Below are 5,974 nucleotides of genomic sequence, written 5' to 3' on the forward strand. Positions count from 1 at the left end.
ATATCATAATATTTGACTAATAAATATTAAATAATAATATTTATAGACTCACTCGTTAGAATTGTGGTCACGAAACCACTGTTTTCGACACCATTAAAAAACGGGTTATTACATTAAAAGCCCGGGAAGTACTTGTAATTGGACTCAATATGGAAGAAGCCTAAAAGTCCCTTATGTAAAAGGGTGGGGCAACAAACCCTAGTATTATTAACTAGGACTGTTTCCCCTTATACTCCTAGTTAGACTAAGAGCTTGTTTTTCTAGTTGAAATAAACTTCTACAATTCGACAATGGGTCTATCTTCTCTCCCTATAAATAGATGGCACTGGTAGGGCTATTTACACAACTTTCAAATATCGTTATTCTGTGTGAAAATAAAGACTTTTATTCTTTAAGAATTAAATATTTTTTCCGGAATAACGATTTTGTTGGTTTCTTGAGAAGAGAATTTTCATTTCCACATCAAAGAAAAAAAATTTATTTCTAGTTCTGTGTTTTATTCGAATTGTTCGAGCCCACACTTGAAGTAGTTTGTGGTATGAGAATAGCAGAGAAATCGTTTGGTTGAAAGTTGGGAATGACAAGGATCTGTCTATCCGAAAACACATGTGCGAATTTGGTTTAGGGTTTATTGATATAAACCTAACAAACTGAGTCGGTTTTCAAGTTTTTACTTTTCGCTGTAAAAGAAAATTTTTCAGAATCGAATTTTTTCAACACATGGGATGGCACACCCTAGTTAATTTAACTAGGGTTGCAGCCTCCTAATCCTAATTTTACTAGGAGTTCATTTTTCTATTGAAATAAATTTCTATAATTCAAAAAGGGTTTCACCTCTTCTTCTTATAAATAGATGGCACTAGTAAGGCTAAATATACAACTTTGATGTATTGTTATTCTACCCGAAAATAGTGAGAATTTATTTTCTAAATATAAATTCTATTTTTTGAAATAAAAATTCTATCAGTTTCTATTGAATAGAAATTTGCATTCCCTCTGAAAGTAAAGTATATAATTTTTGGTTCGAGCCTACACTCGAAGCAATTTATGGTACGAGAATAGCTGACAAGGTTGTTCAGTTGAAATTCGGGAACGACAAAGATCCTTCTAGCCGAAAACACATGTGCGATTTCAGTAAAAGGGTTTATTACTATAAATATGACAAATCGGCTCAGTTTTCAAAGTTTAAGTTTTTCGTTGTGCAAGAAAATCATTTTCAAACCAAAATTTTTTCCAATAGTTCATTGGTTCGTGATTAGAGCCCATACTCTAAGCAAGTCGAAGTTCAAGAATAGCAGAGAAGATCATATTGGTCAAAATTCGAGAATATACTTTACCACATAAATATTACAATTGCTCAAGTGTAGAAAACAATTTTTCCTTCTGTAGCAAAACTGTTTTCTAAACTGAATTTTTCCAATAGATGGTGTCCTTTAATAGTTGGTAACTAGGTCATTGTTCTAACAAAAAATTGGGTGATTTTTCCAACTAGAGTATAATTTGGGCACAGGGATTGCCTAACCTATTAATCACGTAATTTCACTCATAACTTAGGTCTTGTTCATGACTCAGATATGGTTATTAGGTAGTGACAAGTTTTTCTTAGGGTTCCTATCAAAGCTAGTGTCTATCTTAGTTCAAGGCTTTTAGTTAGTCTACTATTCCTTGAACATATCCTATTGCATGACATTCACCACTTAGGTCTTGTTCATGACTCATATATGCTCTTATGCCTTATATAATGTCCCTCCCTCATATTACTAGAAGTTTGTGATATCCATTCCAAGTTTTATCGTATTGTTTAAAGGAAAGTACTTAGCCAAAAATTGGTTAGCCAATTCGTCCTAAGAGGTTATAGATCTTAAAGGTTGCGCATTGAGCCACAAGAACGTCTTATCACTAAGAGAAAATGAAAACAACCTAAGCTTAATTGCTTCTTTGGAGGCCTTATTAACCTTGAAGGTATAATAAAAAGCAAGAAAATTCTTCAAGTGTTGGTTCAGGTCCTCACCAGGCAAACCTTTAAATTGGTCGATTGTTTGTAACATTTGTAGTATGGCCTACTTTATATCAAACTTATTGGTTGCAATAGTTGGACACCTAATACTTCCCTAAACGACATCGAGATTAGACATTGTGTAATTGTTCAAACTTTAACACTCTTGGTTAGGTCTAATGGGAATTTTCATATGGTTTTGACCTTCTATTTCTATAAAATTCATTTGACAATAGCATTTGTCCTTATTGGTTTTCTTAATAACTCTTAAGTTTTATTCAATCTCCTACTAAATAGGTATTAAAACCCTATCTTTTCATGCATACAATGAAAAACCCCTTCAAGAAAATTCACAATCCACAACCAATATTCCAAACTCACAATACAATTTCCAATATCTTAATGATCCAATAAGACAATTACATGTATCGAGTTTAGTGTATTCATTTCAACAACCTTAATCAGAGTTGTCAAGCCATCATGAATCAACTAGTTCAGCACCTATGTGTGTTGAGTTCAATAACCTTTTTAGAAATTCCAGAGATTTAAAAATCTAACCCTACTTTATGATGTAAAACTTGACAACAATGGGTGTTGAGTTTAATAATTCCCTCTAGTCAAAAGTGCTAGAGATTCTTGAGTCCTAACCCAACTCTAATTTAAATACAAATAAACTCGATAAGTGTCAAGTGTAGGAATCTTTTTATTTTCCAAGCCTTTGAAGAGATTCCTTAAGCATACTCATTTTTATGGAGCTTGACACTAGAAGATGTTAAGTTCTTTTATTTTATTTGACCAACTTACATTTCATGGTTATTTGACTTTACTAGGTGTTTTATTTATCTGGGTGAATTGTTCATCCTATTACTAGCTCTAAACTTTAAACCCATTACGTCACTAAACACTAATGCATTTTCTTATACACCTAACCATAAATTATAGAGTTTGATTTACTCTCGACATAATTGTATTTCCTCCATCTTTACCCTCCAATGTTTAACAAATGTTGTTTACAATAAGGTGTTCAGGAAAATAAGTTAGAGGTTATTGGGAAAGATTTAAGGTTTAGTCTACAAGGATTAGACACATGAGTTATGGAGTTATGGGTTTTTAGTGCCTGAGTTTAGCACCACAACTCACATTTATAGATTTCTAAAACCACAATATCAAAAAGTAATAGTAAAAAATATTGGGTCACAACTTTACTTGTTCATCTAAACTCAAAATTGGAGGGTCGCGAGTTTAGTGTAATACATGTTAGTTGCCTTGAAACTTTAAATGAGAATCTTAAACCTTAAATTATTGTATTAAACTCATAAACCATTGATATCATATTCAATGAAGCTATACTTCAAATGCTCATTTTAGAGAAATTCCTAATGTGGATGACAACTTGAAAAGACAATTAACTACACAGACCTCGACACGTATAAGTGTCAAGTTTATGCATTACAGATTGCAACTCGTGGTTAGCAAGTTTACCCACTAGTTAGTGTTTATGGTTTACGAAAATGGGTTAAAAGGTTGTAAGTAGTTTTTTAGGGAGCATCCGAGTGAAAAAAATTTACTAAGTACAATTTATCAATGTTTGTCGTCATCATCTCTCTCTTTTCGTGGTTTAGGGAAATGGACTAATATTTCCCACCGAACCATAGAATTTATATAAATTAAAAATAAAATACGAGAATGATTAAATATTACCAATTGAATTAATTTATTATTGACTTAAATACTAAAACATGAATAAATAGGTTAAAAAATACTTTTGAAAACCGAGACGCAATGAAGAAATACAATTTTTTCTTCAATCGAATTACAAAATGTTAAACCATTTGTCTGATAAATATATATTATTGAGAGGAAGTACAAAATGTTAAACCATTTGTCTGATAAATATATATTATTGAGAGGGATGAGAATGAATGAATGAATGCATTGCATGGGGGCCTCCCTTAAGAGTAAAGCAATGATACGTAGTACGTCGTCTGCAAATTGATATAGATAGGGGACTGCCATTTCTGTTTTTTACCACGTGTGGGTAATCGCTTTTCCCTGTACTATACACGGTGGTTGTCTCCTGGCCCTGCTCTGCTGGTTCCTCATTTATATATACCTTTATTTATGTCGCCTGCAGCTGTCCACACCTCTCTCTCTATCTCTTATGTGTCCACGTCTGGTTTGTTTCTTTTCGGTTTTGGAGCTTTAAGCTTTTCATTCCTAGCTTATAGAGGCATGGACATGAGGTAAAAAAAAAAAACTAAACTCTTCGGTGCTTACAGCTAAATTAAGGGCTTTCTGTTTCTTTTCATGGTACGGTCCCCTTTTGAACTAAGAATTGTTCTATTTCTTGGTTCAAACACACCACAACAGTCAACAACAACAAAAGCATCGTTTTACTTTGTACTTTCTAAGCTATTGTCCACATATTTAGAGCCAAGTAACTCACAAATATTTGTTTATATTATCAAAGGCCTTGAGGAGTACTATTAAGTAACGTTAATCTTCAATTTACTTTATAATTTTGCACTGTCAATTCCAATACATAGAGTCATAGAAGTGCATGAAAGTGCAAGACTGCAGCAGCGTGAGAATCACTGCTCCCAATAAGCAATTGCAGACAGTTAAAGAATCTAGCTATATACACAGTTACAACAGTCTCCATTGACAGAGATACCTTGAACGGCCACAGCAGGAGTAAACAGGGAACGAAGAGAGTTGTCAAGTAGCTGAAGTATCTGCCTGTAGGGGTCCATTATTAATCCACCTTTCACTTGCATGTATTTGCAGGTCATTTTCATTCTTTTTTTGTAATTAATTTCAATGCATAATCTTTTTTTGAACCATCTTTTCTCTGTTCTGACCCCCCCTCACACACAAAGATAACGGTAGCAGACAAATTTAACTGTTTCTGCTACCTCTCCACCACTCCCTCAATCAGCTGCTAGTGCCCCTATTTATGATCCTCCTTAGCTATGAACCCTCACCTGCCTCCGGTTCTTGAGATTTGGAAAAAGCTCAAAAAATAAAAAATGGGGTTTGATTGTCGGCCTGAAATCTGGATGTTGGGGATGTGACCCACCACCAACTCCCATTCAAACAACACAACCCTGACTTATAAATTCCAACCCCAGTCAAAAAATTTTCGAGGGTTTTCAGCAGTAGCATATATAGAGAATTACAAGGTGTTGGTGCATGGCAGATGCGATGTGGTAGGTACGAGAGGAAGAATAGTGTCTGTGTGGTAATTATGGTTTTTGGAAGGATTTGGGTGAAATTGGTAAACAAACAGTGAGCTAGGTAAGGGGAGGGTGAGGACCACCGGGGCTAGCTAGCTAGCTAGCTAGCTAGCTAATTATGCTGAATACCAACCGCTTCCCTCTGCTTTATACAATGTGAGTGAGGGTACGTGGTTCCCGACATGATATATACGTGAAGCTTGGCTGATTTTGCAACTTCATACTTTGTGGTCATCGCTTATCTGCGGTGCTGGCCGGTGGGCAGCCTTGCTCCTTACTGTTACTGTACTAGTATTATGTAATCAAGTGTATATAAATGGTTGTAGTTTTTCATGCCTCAAATCATACAATATACTTCCTTTCCTTTCCTTTTTTTCACTTGAATGATGCTATCGCAAATCTAGAGTCAAATCACATCACAAGAAAATTTGACTTTCCAGGGTTTTTTACTAAACTAGGATAAAAAAAAAATTCAAAATAATACAAATGAAAAACTATGTATCAAAATAGTACATTTGGGGTGGTGCCGCCTATGACAGAGGCATGACCACCCATGTTCAATAAAAAATTACTATTGCGACACAGGACTGAAATATAATAATATAATTCTTTGTTAGCCCTCATTATTTATTATTTTCTTTTTATTTTCCTTCAGCTCACTATATTTTCTTAAACAAACCCTTAACCTATTTTTGTAGTTAAATAAACCTTTAAATTATAGCTTTTACTCATAAAAGCCCTT

This window comes from Gossypium hirsutum, chromosome A07, assembly GCF_007990345.1.
Source record: "Gossypium hirsutum isolate 1008001.06 chromosome A07, Gossypium_hirsutum_v2.1, whole genome shotgun sequence".
Taxonomy (NCBI): Eukaryota; Viridiplantae; Streptophyta; class Magnoliopsida; order Malvales; family Malvaceae; genus Gossypium; species Gossypium hirsutum.